This window comes from Eretmochelys imbricata, chromosome 2, assembly GCF_965152235.1.
Source record: "Eretmochelys imbricata isolate rEreImb1 chromosome 2, rEreImb1.hap1, whole genome shotgun sequence".
NCBI classification, from domain to species: Eukaryota; Metazoa; Chordata; order Testudines; family Cheloniidae; genus Eretmochelys; species Eretmochelys imbricata.
Window position 1 is genome coordinate 259556811 of NC_135573.1, and position 13826 is coordinate 259570636.

Genomic DNA, 13826 nt, shown 5'->3' on the forward strand with positions numbered 1-13826 from the left:
CACTATCCACAGTTACGTGTCACCTCTGGCCAGCAGTACAGGAGAGAGTTGATTGGCTGGATGGGCTGTCAATCACTCAGAGAGCCAGAGGAGGGTATGTCCTTCCCTGCAAAGGGTTGTGGGTAGGGAAACCCTCTATAAAACTTCCTGGCTGCTGGAGGAATCTGGACCTGTTGGAGTTATGATATGGAAGGCATTTCTTGGGGTATTTTCCTCTTTTTTTCTTTTAGATTTAAAATAAATCTTGGTATTCTTTTTAAACCCCTCTGAGCTGGATCATATTGCTTTATTGGACAGCCCTGCTGCTGCACTCTGCTACAACACTGTAGGGCAGTGGATGGATTAAAAAGACCTAATAAATCTTTTCAACCTCCAAAGAGTAAGAGCTTATCATATGGCAATGAAGAAGTTGCACTGGTGTAACTTAAACTGGTTTAGTTAAACTCACACAAAAGGCTGTAGACACTCTTATTTTGGTTTAAGGGTTGCTTGTTTCAGTTTACCTTGGGCCAAATCCTAACTGATGTAAACGTCACCAAAACAAGCCAGGATTAAACTCAAATAAGTGTCCACACATGAGTTTCCCTTCATCTTTAATTAAACGGGTTCAATTTGCGGGTGTGAATGAGCCCTCAGGCTAAATTTTCCCAACATATGTCTATACGACAGTCAGAGGTGTGATTGCAGCTCAGGTACACTTCCCAGTGCTAGCTTTAATCTAGCTAGTGCTGCTAAAAATAACAGTGAAGATGTGTTGGCATTGACCCTGGTGTGAGTAGTACAAGCCCACTTGGAACCTTATGTAGATAAGCGATGCTGGTCCATGCCGCCAAGTCTTCATTGCTATTTTTAGCTGTGCTAGCCAGATTAAAGCTAGCCCGGGTACGCCTAACCTCAGATTGCAATGTAGACACATTTCTTAGATACTTGCAGTAAACTACCTGAATCTGCAATAGTCATCTAAATACAGGCTTGATATTTAGAGGTATCGAAAACCTGCACCACCTCCCATTTGCTTACTTGGGAATGGGAGGTGCATAAATATGGATTTAGGTGTCTGATGTGAAACACGTTAGTTTATAAATTTTAGCCAAAGGGCTTGTTGTCCACTGCCTTTGTTCTTGTGTCCTTGTTGAGATCTGTGCAAAGTATTACCCCATCAGAACGGTGGTTTGCATCCACTCTGCACTGACTCAGCACAAGTGTTAAATGTCTCCACAAGTCAGTGGAGAATCAGGGCACAGGCGACTAGGTTGTGGAGTCATCTCATAGAGGTAGAGCTGTTTTTTTTGTAGGGGGTATGCATTTACATTAGGTCTCAGATTGATTCTTCTCTGAGGTCTACCAGGTCAATCATAGGGTTAAAGAACATTGCACATTAGATAAGATGCAATTCAGAGGGCCTAGTCTCCTGACAGCTTGCGGTTATTACATTTAGGTTTTTTGCAGGAGTTTACATATTGGCCCCCGGTTCCTTGTAAATTCCAGCTCATGTGAAACTTCAGTTCCTCTTGCAGCTTGAACTGGACATGGTGTTCTTCCTTACCCTTCCTAAAAATGCTATTATCATCTAGTTGAATCCATCCTGGCATGATTTTCTATCGTGTTATCTAGAAGCCAGTGTTGTGCATTGTTACAGAACAGCTCCTACTGCTATCATCCAGGGAGCTGGCTGGGTGTTTCAATGGTAGGTCTGTGCTAAATGTGATGGAGGTTCTAACTCTCTTCTCACACCGATTTAACAGCAGCTTCGCACTAATGCCTCTCTCCAGATGTGCACTGAGAGTTTGCGATCATGATCAGGCTCAGACTGTGTAAAACGCGTTAGCATCTCTCTGGATTAAAATGCTCTGTGAAGCATTTCTCTTTGTATCTTTATTTTCATCAGGCTATGTGTCTGAGTCGCCTTTTACAACAAACCCTAACTTTTTAAGAGTTAGAAAATGCCTCTAGAAAACTTTTCATCTGTACCTCAGATGTGTTTCCTGCATGTGAAAAATCCCTAAATCTAAAGGAAAATATTGGAAAGCCCTTAGGACATTGTTATTTTCCAAACAACTAACCAAACATCTAAAGACTCCAGAGGGATTTATTAATGATGGATATTGCTTGTTTCTGGAGGGAGTGGGAAGAGAACTGCTACTGAGTGCATTGGAATTAGAACTTGTTTAAAATCCCTCTCTCCCATCTTTTCATTAACTATTCATTCTACATGTTTAAAAGCCTTTATAAATTCAGGGTGACCTGCCCAGAATAGCAAAAACTGATTTTAGGATCTGAAATCTTGAACAAAATCTGATGCTGGGCTTGAATAATATGTCTCTCTGCTGTAAATGAGAATTCATGAAATATAGATTACTCTTTGCTTATTTTACCTCCATCCCCGAACAGGGCTGTGCAAAACTCTCCCAATGAAACCCAAGTCTGAGGCAAGCTGACTAATTTTGTGTTTCACTGCGCTGCTTTGAAATTCTGGAGCACTTTCATTACAAGGATTTCCAAGCACTTTACCAACATTACAGGGATACTTACCCCTGTGCAAAGGACATATGTAGCACTTGTGTCCCATTTAATCCATTCTAAGATTAAGTCTCACAATACCCTTGTGAGGCAATAAAATATTGGGTTATATATTATAACCCTTCTGTAACAGGTAGGGGACCTGAGGTTCAGAGCTTGTAACTTGCCTAAGCAAGCCTGTGACAGAGCCAGGAATAGAACCCAGATGTCTTGGATCCCAGCCCTGTGCCTTCACCTGTCTTAAGCACAACATTGTCTTTCCTTTCCCAAAACCAGGGTCACCCCATGATTTGTTGTTGAGCTTTGTGTGATTTTGGCTTGATTTGCGGTTTTGGGTGGCAAGCTGGCAAAACGCTGGCTTCAGCAGAACTCTGACTCAAGTTTTTGGGTTCTTTAACTTGAAACACAACGCAACATCTGAGGGCTGATGGAAATTGTTTGCTTTGTTTTAGGAACCACAGGAAAGGTTTGTTTGTACAGCAAAGGCTTGTGCTCAGGGTATTAATTGGCATGATCCCATCTGCTGCTCTCCAGCACAAATGTAAGAAGAGGCTACATGACAGCAAGATTAAAGCACTTAGCCTAGCCCTCTGTGATGCTCTATGATTGAAATATGACCACGTATATCATTGATATTGCCACCGTTAAACAATTGCAACAAATCTTGTGCAAAGCGTGCCATGTAAAGTGTCAACGGAAAAGTTAAGATTTACTAAATAAGATTATCCTGTTTAAATCATTGCTGTATCTGAAGTTATGAATATTGGCTAGATATCTGTATCTCAAATGCGTTTGTTCCTGGGGTAACACCCACAAGGTAGGTCATATCTAATCTAGCCAGCACATTCTGAATGGACTATTCAAGTTTGATGGCCTATTAAGAACACTTCACTCTAACAATGGGCCAGAGAAGAAACTCAGTCCGCCCAGATGGCTCTTCCTGGGAAGGCTTCAGCCTCCAAGGGGCCAATGGCTACCTGCTGTGAGTCATCAAGCCGTGTAAGGACATGTGATATGCTCATGTGACCCTGGACTCCATCCTGTGCCAGTAACTTTCCACAAACTGGGCTATGAGCTTTGTTTGAAACAGAAAATTTCCGGCCCAGGCACATGGCAAAGGGTATAAAAGACCCATGGAATGACTCAATGTTGCCTCTTTCCTGCCCTACTTCTGTGGACTGTGGTTTTACAACTATAAGAACCATATTAAACTATGCACTGAGGACCTTCCAATCTTTTGGAAGTTACCAGAGAGACTTTACAAGCCAGCAGTCTATAACATCGCTGCTACAAACCTGATATAAGGACATTGCAATTATTGCAGATATATGATCTATTAACCATTTAGAACTCTCTTCTTCATTTCTTTTATTAATCAACGTTTAGATTTTAGTTACTAAAGGATTGGCAACAGTGTGATTATTGGGTAAGATCTGAGTTATATTTTGACCTGGCTAAGCGACTGATCTCTTGAGATTGGAAGGACCCTATATTTGACTAAATCAGTTTTCAGTAACTGTTCCTCATAAAGTCCAGTGTCTGGGTGGTGAAACAGGGCTGGAGTGCCTAAGGAGACTGCATTTTGACTTCTTGTTAACCAGAGTGAGGCTACAGATGTTTCCTTTCGTTACTGACTTGGTATAATGTAATGATAGAATAACCACCAGAAAAGGGTAAGACTGCTGGCTTGCTTATTTCTCAGCAGTTTGTCCTGAATCTGGCATTCTCAGTTGTGACTCATTGAGGTAGGGCGACACCCTTGTAGCCTTTATTTTTATTTAAAGTTAATTTTAGCAATTTTCTATTACACCAGCCAGGGTTCAGCTCTGGTGGCTTAGGTCTTGAGTTCAGCAGAGTTATCGCTGCCCGTTTTAGATCTAGCGCTCATAGGGTCACATGAAACCATGGGCAAGTGACACGTACAATCAGAAGAACAAGGTCCGCTATCTTTTATTCAAGTTACCAACAAAATTATGTATGTCACAGCATAAACAACTCCTAGGTATAGCCATGCACCAGTTATAGCTACAGACATACTCACGTCCTCCTAGACAGTGTGACAGGTCTCTCATGGATTGATCGTCAGTTGCGGGATGGTTCCTCCTGGAGTTTTCCTGGAGGAAGCTCAATTTTCCCAATCTGGGCACCCCCTTTTTATAATGTGATTCTGCCTGTACCCACATTCTGTGCATGTATGTGGAAGGGTCAGTCCTCTTTTTTCCTTATTGGTCTGGTGCCCCATAGAAACTTAAGGGACTTCAATTCCTATAGGTTGTGTAGGTTCCCTTTATTCTCCTTAGCATTGATGCACAACCTGTATCCTGTGGTTAAGACACATGTTAGAGACAGATGTGCCTCCAAAGCATTTTTGTGATTTAAAAATTAATCTTCCAGCTATTTTTTTGCAATATTACCGCTTGGCACCTCTTTTCCCATAATCTTAGGTCATCAGGTTATTCTTCGGTCACTTACAATATCCCCAAGGCCTAAAATAGCTAAGCTAGAATCTTGCAGGCCGCAGCCTACAGGTCTTGCATTTCAGCCCTCCTTACTTGGATATCGAATACATTATTCCTTCTAAACACTGATCACTCTTATACTTCTATAATCCCACAACTTTAATTCTATTTAGCATACAATGATTATATCTAACATGACATGTTCATTAATCATAGCACACAATAAATGAATAATAAACTAAAATCATTGATAACACGTACACTAAACAGTAGTTAGTATCTGGCCCTAGGGACCAGGGCATAAGCGTAGAAAGAGAGTAGGACCCGATACTTCTCATCTCTGTACCAGTGAGAGGGCTCAGTCCAAGCCCACTGAAGTCAAGGGAACCTGCCCACTGCTATTAACAGGCTCTTCTTTAGGTCTCCAATCAGGTACAGCTGCATTGGAGTTACATTAGTGTAAAACCAGTATCACATTAAGACCATGGCCTAATAAGACACTTAAGCCGAGCTCCTCAAGGTGCCTAACACGTAGTGAATTCAGTGGGATTTTGGCATCTAAATAGCTTTGAGGAGCTGAGCCAGCATCCCTCTGTGTTCTTTGCCTTAGCTCACTACTTCCTAGCTCAACGTTTTCTGTGCGGGACGAAACTTTTCCTCTCACTGGCTTGCCTGCCCTATTCCAAACACCACCTCCTCCGCTTCTTGACCCATCTCTAAATAAAGAGATGGTTTCACAATCCAGAGCAGCCGTTAATTAGCAGCGCGGAGGAAAGTACGAGGGAGTTGTGATGCACTGTCACTTCCCTTTTCTAACCTGTGCCTTCTCTCGTGACGCTGATCATATTTGATTAGCCTGGATAATGCAGAACATCTTGTTAAAAAATTAAAGTTCTGTAGCGCTTAACACATCCCACCAACCACCAATTATCTTAATGACAAAGAAGGAGGCTTTAGATTTTGCTATTTAGCCAGACTCATCCCCTTGTGAAAGTAACAATCTCTCCAGTCACAATGTACTTGGCGCAGTCCACTGCTGCTAATACCACGCTGGCAGAACCCAAATGTGCATTAGACAGACACAAACTACGAGCAGAAAGCAAATTGGAACCTGGGAGCATGGTCTAATGAATAGTGCACTGGGCTCTAGGGCTCCAGGGAGCAGCATTCTATTTCCAGCTCTGCAACTGCCATGCTGGATGACCTTGGTCAAGGCTCTGTGCCTCAGTCTTCCCACCTGTAACATGGGGGTGATGATACAGATCTCCTTTTGTAAGGTGCTTTGAGATCTAATGATAAGTGTTTATATAAGATCTAGGTCTCTTTATTATTATTCTCTTCCACAATAAGTGTAATGTTGTTGCCCCTTTGCCAAATGTAAATCCCTTTCCGGTTTGGAGTCAAGTTCTTGGTGTGATTTGCTTAATTACAAAATGTACATCCTCGAATAGGGATGGTAACAACATGCATACAGGCAACTTGTGCAGAGCTCTCGGGTAAGGCACTTCTGCCCTACCCTGAGAGGTGGCTGCACTTGCCCCTCTCTAGGGTTCATACCTATCTCTGCTTAAACACACCCTGTACCTGTTTTCCTCCCTCCACAGCTGGGAAACCCCTAATGGAAGGCTCCCCTTGGACTATGTGATCTGGAGAGATAGCCTGGTCATTAACCTTCCATTTATGATGCTGCTCAGCAACACAAAGGAAGCACAAAGGTCTACAGGCTGAGACAATGGAGTGCTTTTACCCCACTATCTCCTCAGCAGCTCTCCAACTCTGAGGGAAGTTACTGCATGGGATCTCAAAAGTCTCCATAGAAAGAGTGAATGCTGGGTGCTCATATGCCAATGACCACTAATGTGTAAGCCATCAGCACCTGGCACCTTCTGAGCCCTTTCGTAGTGGAGCACCACCCGTAGGCCAACTGTCCCTTATTACAAGAAACATCCCTTATTTTTTCATCTCTGTCCAACAAGATCAGGAGTTTCTGAGTGCTGCAAAAGCAGCAAGAAATATCCCTGGCAAATGTAGGTGAGTAGTGCTTATTAAATATTAATTATTATTTATTAATAATATCAGGAAGAGTGGTAGGGTAGGGCAGGAGGGCTAAGAAAACAGTCCCTTATTTTTGAAATACAATGTTGGCAACCCTACGGGGCTGCTGTATTTAAAGTTAAGCATTGCTTCTGTTTAAAGCTTGATTATTGGAAGTGTAGTAAAACCCACATTTACTTGGATCGTCTTGGGATTGCTGTGCCTTGTGAGGGTTCAGAGTCAGATTAACCATCCCAAATTGGGGTCTCTGGAGCAAGGGGTTACTGAGATTCAGCCCCGCCCCTCCTAAAATCAGCTGTATACAAAATCATCTGATTCTAACTGTTTTCATACTCCTGGGGTCAAAACTCTGCCTCTCATCCTCCCCAAACTGATCTCAGCTTCTCAGGATTTATCTGAGCTAGTGCATGGCACCCACTGTTTCTTTGGGAAAGCAGTATGGCAAAAGTTTTATTTAAGGTAACATTTGTGGGTATGTCTATACTGCAGCTGGGCGTGTTCCACCTCCACAGCCCAGGCAGACAGGCACGGGCTAGCTCTGCTCAAACTAGCATGCTCAAACCAGCAGTGTGGCGATTGCAGTGCAGGCTAGTTATCTGAGTACAAGCCTGCCTGCCTGACCCCTTGGCTGCAAGCACAGTGGCTAGCCCCACAGGAGCCTCCAACTCCGCACTGCTATTTGTAGGGGGCTTACCCTGCTCAAGCTAACCTATCAGCCCAGATGGGAGGCATGTGCTCATTAGGAGGCCTACATAAGTTAAACTGAGATCCCTGACAAAATGAAATGCACCTGTACAGCAATTTAGGCTATAGCTCTGACAGCTAGAGGGTTTGCAGGCAGCCTATTGCTATGCAAGCTGGGTGGCTCAAGGTGATGTGCTGTGGTTGATGACTCTGTGTTTGAGACCCATTTTTGGCAGCTTTTAGGCCATGGGGGATGGGTGCGTTCTGCAGGGCTCCTTTTGGAAGCTCTGCCCTGAGACTGAAACTTGTGGTTTAAGAGTGAATGTTTCCAAAGTGCACATGCAGACTGTTTTTTTGTTTTTGTAGAAGCACTGTCAAGAAAAAGAGCATTAATTAAGCAGAGGACAGATGAAAGAGTAATGTAAATGTAACCCACACACCTTCTGGGTGTGGTATTCTGTGCCATCTAGTGGCACCAAGACCACGTAGAGAGAGAGTTAAATGAGTCTGCTCTACAGCCTTAGCTAACAGGCAGTTGGCTTTTAGCTCATGCGGTAGAGGCTCATTCACTAAGCTTCAGGGGTCCTCGGTTTGATCCTGCCTGCTGACAGTCGGCCTTATATAAACATGACACACTTATCCCTCTGCCAAGCTTCACACCTTAGCTCTGCGATCTGGCTCAGCGAGTGAGGTACCAGCGGCCCCCAGACAGTGACCCTTATTAGTGTAAGGGATCATTCAAACACTGATTTTAAAAACAGCGGCTGGAGCTTTGTAACTGGGTTTCCCAAAAAGTGTCTTATTTGTTGAGGGATCGTAAAGAAGTGACCTTTGCTCTTCTGGGTACTCAGAAGCGCTGACAGAGCAGAGTTGGGCTCCTTCCCTTACAATGACATACCTGGGAGCACGAGGGTTTGGGCATTGGAGCAATCTGTGACCTCCCCTGCTCCCCTACAAACCCCCAACCTCCCACGGCTGCTTCACCAAGCTAGCAGAAGAGGTTCCTGAGCTTCCTTTCTCCCCATTGCTCCCCAGTCAGGGGAGGGAAGCCTGAACTCCCCACCTTCCCCTCTTCTGTCTCCTACACTGGTTGAAGGGCTTTAGGCTCATCTTTCCCCAATGCCCTTGATGCTGCTGCTTCTAAAGGGGAAGAGCAGTGCGGGAGACTGGGGAAGAACGGAGGTCAAATGTACAGTGGGGTATATAGAGGGGCTTCAGTTTCCCCCCTCCCAAATATCTATACACCCATCTGTCTTCCTTCAAAACATGCCCCCGGAGTACTGAGACCAGGATGGGGAGCAGGAATGAGCATGTTTAATACATAGCATAATGTGGGTCTTAAATGTGCCCCCCCCTTACTGAAGCATTCCCTGCGGCTCTTGCCACCTCTTGGGGTCGGAGTCAAGGTAGTGTGGACCTTAGCACTGCATTTCCTGGTTTTCAGAAGTTGAAGTTGGCATTATCTTCACTCCCACTGTTCAGAGGGTTGACTGTAGCTGAACCCAATGTTCGGAAGTGGTACAAGGCGCCAGTGGGCAACCTTGACTCTGCATTAACAAAGCTTTTGGGGAACAATTCATTTATATTACAGTAGTGCCTAGGAACCTGACTCAACAATCAGGGCCTTTTTTTTTTTTTTTTTTTTTTTGCCCCTAGGCTAAATGCAGACATATAGAAGATAAAGACAGTCCCTGCCACAGAGTTTAGTCTAGATGTCAGACAGGGCAAAGCAGGTGGACAAAAGAGATAAACAGAGTGGGTGGGAGGATGAGGTAAGAAGGAAACCTCAGCTTGCCCCTTGCTGAACCAGTGCTAGGGGCCAGTGATTTGAAGGCCTCATGGCAGAGGTAGGCCTTAGTGGGAGGTTTACATTTAGGCAGGCCCTCTTAAATACCCCAATTGCAAGAGAAAAATAGGGAAGGTTTTTGAATCGTCTCAAACATGAGACACATTACCTGAGGAGTTTTAATCCCACTAGCAGCTAAAGAAGCTTTCTGATATTCAGTAAAGCTATTGTACAAGTGTGCCACGGAGCAGCCTCTGCCAAAATTATCCTTTGCTTCAAGAGTAAGCCCTTCTTTCACTCTCTCATGCAGGCAGATGTTATGTTATGGAGCAGGCCTGTTCCTCATTTTAGCTTTCACCCGAGCAGCTTTATATCCCCATTTGGTTCTTCCTGTCAGGCAGTTCCTCTGAAGGATTTGTGGCTGCAGATCAAGCAAGCCAAATCTTAAATCCGTCAATTTGTTAATCCCTTTATAAACAGTTGTATTTTTTTTTTAAACCACAAATGAAAAGTCTTGTTCCACTATATAAGTTCAGTGTTCCCGTCCAATATCCAGCCAAAATGATACAGTCAGACTTTTGATAATTCTATTCATTTGGGACTGAACCTCAGGTAACTTGATTGTGCTCAGCAGTCTGGATTTTAATGAATCATTGACTGGCATTTTAAAGCCACTGATTTCCATTCTGCTTTATTACCTGCGGACTGCACTTGGCTCCCCTATTAATTTCAGAAGGGCTCTGCCAGGTTATTGTGTGCACTCTGATCTGACATATGAAAAGTGTGTTCTTTGGGGGACCTATCCAGGTCATTTGTTCATTAGTCCTGGGGTCTCAGGTCTTGCATACTCATCTGCCCTCTTCTTCACATAGATAGGCCTTTGCTTATGTTGTTTATATAATGGCTATGTTCAGGTGTGGAGTATAATGAGTGGATACGATGATGAGGATGGATTGACCCTCATTTGGTGAGATTTAACATTCAGTGAGTTTTGGTTCCAGTTCATATGGTCCAATGGATAAAATTTCTCGGTCCCTTTCTCGTAGTCGATGCATGATGTCGCTCCAGCTCATGCCTCCTGCTACTGTTGGTGGCCGGTGACATGTTCAGTGTAGATGTCTCTGAACCATCAGATGGTGTCTGAGACATGAGGCGTGGCATGAGCCATGTGTAGCGTTGACCGATCTCACAGGTCTGCAGCACACGCTTGTTGCAGGGGTCCCAGGAGCCCAGGGCTCCGATGATCAGGGCATCCGTCTGCACCTCTTAGCCCTTCACTCTCAGGGTGTTGGCCAGGGGAGCGTACTTTTCCAGTGTACGAGCCTGGGCTTCACGAAAGGCCAGGGTCCTGTTCTCAAAGCAGACCGTGACGTCAACGAGGATGATCTTTTTGTGGGCCTCATCAGTGACGATGACGTCAGGTCGCTGCTGGCTGTCGGTACCAGGGATGGCAGTGCTGGGGACAGAAAGCCCAGGGCCTTGCTAGATAATCTCCAATACTCTCTGAACAACAGGGCTGAAGCCTTGGATGTGAACCCAGAGGTTCTCACTCTCTTCAAACTCTTAGAGGGGTTCCTCATGAGCCTCGGAGGGGACGGCAGCTGCCAGGACCACTGGACCACTTCAGTGCAGATGGCCACAAACGGTAACATCTCTAAATCCTCATTGTTGGCTGTTGCTTCTGGTTCTGAGAAATTCTGTAAGATTCTGAATGGGAGATTTCCATTTTAAGATGTTTCAGGGAGGAGTGTGGCAGGACATCACTGATCCTTACTCTTCAATGGAACATAACAAGCTCTCCAAAAAACCATGAGAACTGTCTATGCTTCTGAGTGTTTGAAATAGAGTCAGACTGATCCAGCGGCTTTGGGGGGTCTTGGGGGGGTTCTAATTGGGAGAAAAATGAATGGCGTCTTGTATCTTAAGCTTTGTTCACCTTGAACAAAGCTGGAAAAAGCAGCAACAAAGCTACTTGTAGGAAAATCCTACTTTCAGAACTCCTGCTGCGCCTGTAACCATTGTTTAATATTACTTACAGCTGGTCAAAATTTTTATGCTTCCTTGATGTATTGGCCCAAAAAAGGAGGAAACTTCTTTACTAAACTCTTGAAAATTCTTCCCTTTTTTGACCTACTCTTTTAAAGGTTGATGAAATCTCAAATGTTGAAAATATTCCCCTCTGTTTCCTGACCAGCTTCATTAGTATTTGTAGTATGGTGGAGCCCACTATGGGATAAGTGCTGCACAGACATACAGGAAGACAGTCCCTGTTCCAGGGAGCTTGTATTCTAACCGTTGACATGGTACAGGGATAGGAAACAACCCTTACTGAGTAAAGGAAGGGCGAGGAGATTGGGGGTTACAAAAATTAGGTTACATCAGTCGCCTAGTTACACAATCAACTTGTTATTCATGTACATATGGGGGAACATATCTCTGCCCCCAAACATCATAAAAATCCCCTTCTATAGCACAGGCTGCTACTCATCTTTCCCCATCCTCCATCACTACCCAGCCACCCTACTTAATCTCCATGTTCCCTCTCTTTCCACCCATTCAGCCTGCCTCTCAACCACCTTGTCTCCCGCTTCAACCACCCTCTCTCCTCACCTCACCTCACATAGTGACTCATCCTGTAAAAGTTCCATACCTCACCAAGTCAATCATGCACCTCCCTTGGCACAAGAATCCTTCCCTTCTACCTCACTCCTGTGGCTAGGGCTAGGATGGCTATTCACCCAAAGCCTGTCCTGTCTCACACAGCTCCCACTCATCCTCCTCCTGGTGCACCTGTCTATATGAATAGAGATTTATATCGAGCCAGCCCACAGAAAGTAGCAGGAGAGGGACCCCTGCCATATTTGTCTCCGGGGAGGGGGGGCTACTTGGTCCTTCTGCTGTCTAATCCCTCTTTGAGGAGTTGGCTGTAATTGTCCAGGATCTAGCTAGTCACCTTTAGCCACCAGCATCCATTCTGATTCATACCACCTGCTATTCCAGTAAGCTGGACCTGTGCTACCAAGGTGAAAAAATGAGTTTGTTCCCTCAGTAGTTTTCTATGACCATAGGCACCCCTGTATTCACCCCTACACACTCCTGCAACAATATTTGTACAAAAATGTATTGGGAGGTATCCTATGAAAGCTAATAACTTGCCAGTTATCTGCAGAAGAGGATAGATGCTATAAAGGGGTTTACCAAACAGCAGATGCAGTATTGTCAACCCCAAACATTCCAAAATCATGGGTCAGGCTCTCCAAAATCATGACATTGGCTTAAAAAGCATATTATTTTAAGCACATCATAAATATGCTAGGTTTATTTTGTTTGCTTTCTGAATTCTGAACCTTTGGGTTACACACCAGTCACATTTTCAAAGCTTTTCTCTGCAACCATGAGGGCTAAAAACTTTTGTTCTTTGAATAAAATGAGAGTCTCTTATAATCACTTGACTCCAGGAGCAGGGGCTTTAAGTTCAGCACCAAACATTGTGAGACTTGCAATAAAAATATAATAATCTCCTGCAGAAGTCCTCTGCAAACTTACCATAACAGAACCTATAACACTTCTGATGATCTCTGCAACAGACTGGCCATGTTTGTCTGAAACACTCCATGCAGTCAGCAGTGTTGATTCTGCTGGAAAATGTTTAAATTAATTCTGCTGACCAATAGAAGGAAGTGGCTCATTGGGTGCAGCTCTCTGTGGATATATGGGATTTAGGGTGTGTGACACTCTGAGGATATCCAACCCTGTGGGTTACCTTCTTAGTCTGTGCCTTAGCGAGAGAGACACTTGCTGGTGCTAAAATGGGTGTCGGCTCCTGTCCCTCTCACCCCAGTCTGTTAGCCACCCAAACAATCTCCTCAGAAGCTCTGCTAGCTTTTAATCAGCCTTCGTGGCCCCAAATACCTCAAAGGTCTTTCTGCAGTGTCCAGCCCCTGACACTGGAACTCACAGTAATTACGACGTCCCGTCTCTAAAGAGACAGGGTACACACAGCTGGATGGTTACACCTCAGGATCAGGTCCCTTATAACAGCATAGCACTGTAATCTATTTATGGTGAAAACAAAAGTTTATTAACAAAGAACAGATGCAAATGAATATTGAGTAAGAATAATGGAAAGAGAAAAGGTTACAAGTGAAACAAAAGTGTAGCACCGTTCTAAGACTAAACATAGCATTGACAAGCTATGCTGCTTTGTCCGGAGTAGTTTCTTGCCCTCAAAGTCCTTTTGAAGAGTTTGCTGATTTTTCATTCAAATCAGGATCCAGATTTTCATGAACCACCCCCCTCTCCCAAGGGTGTTGTTCCTCAGT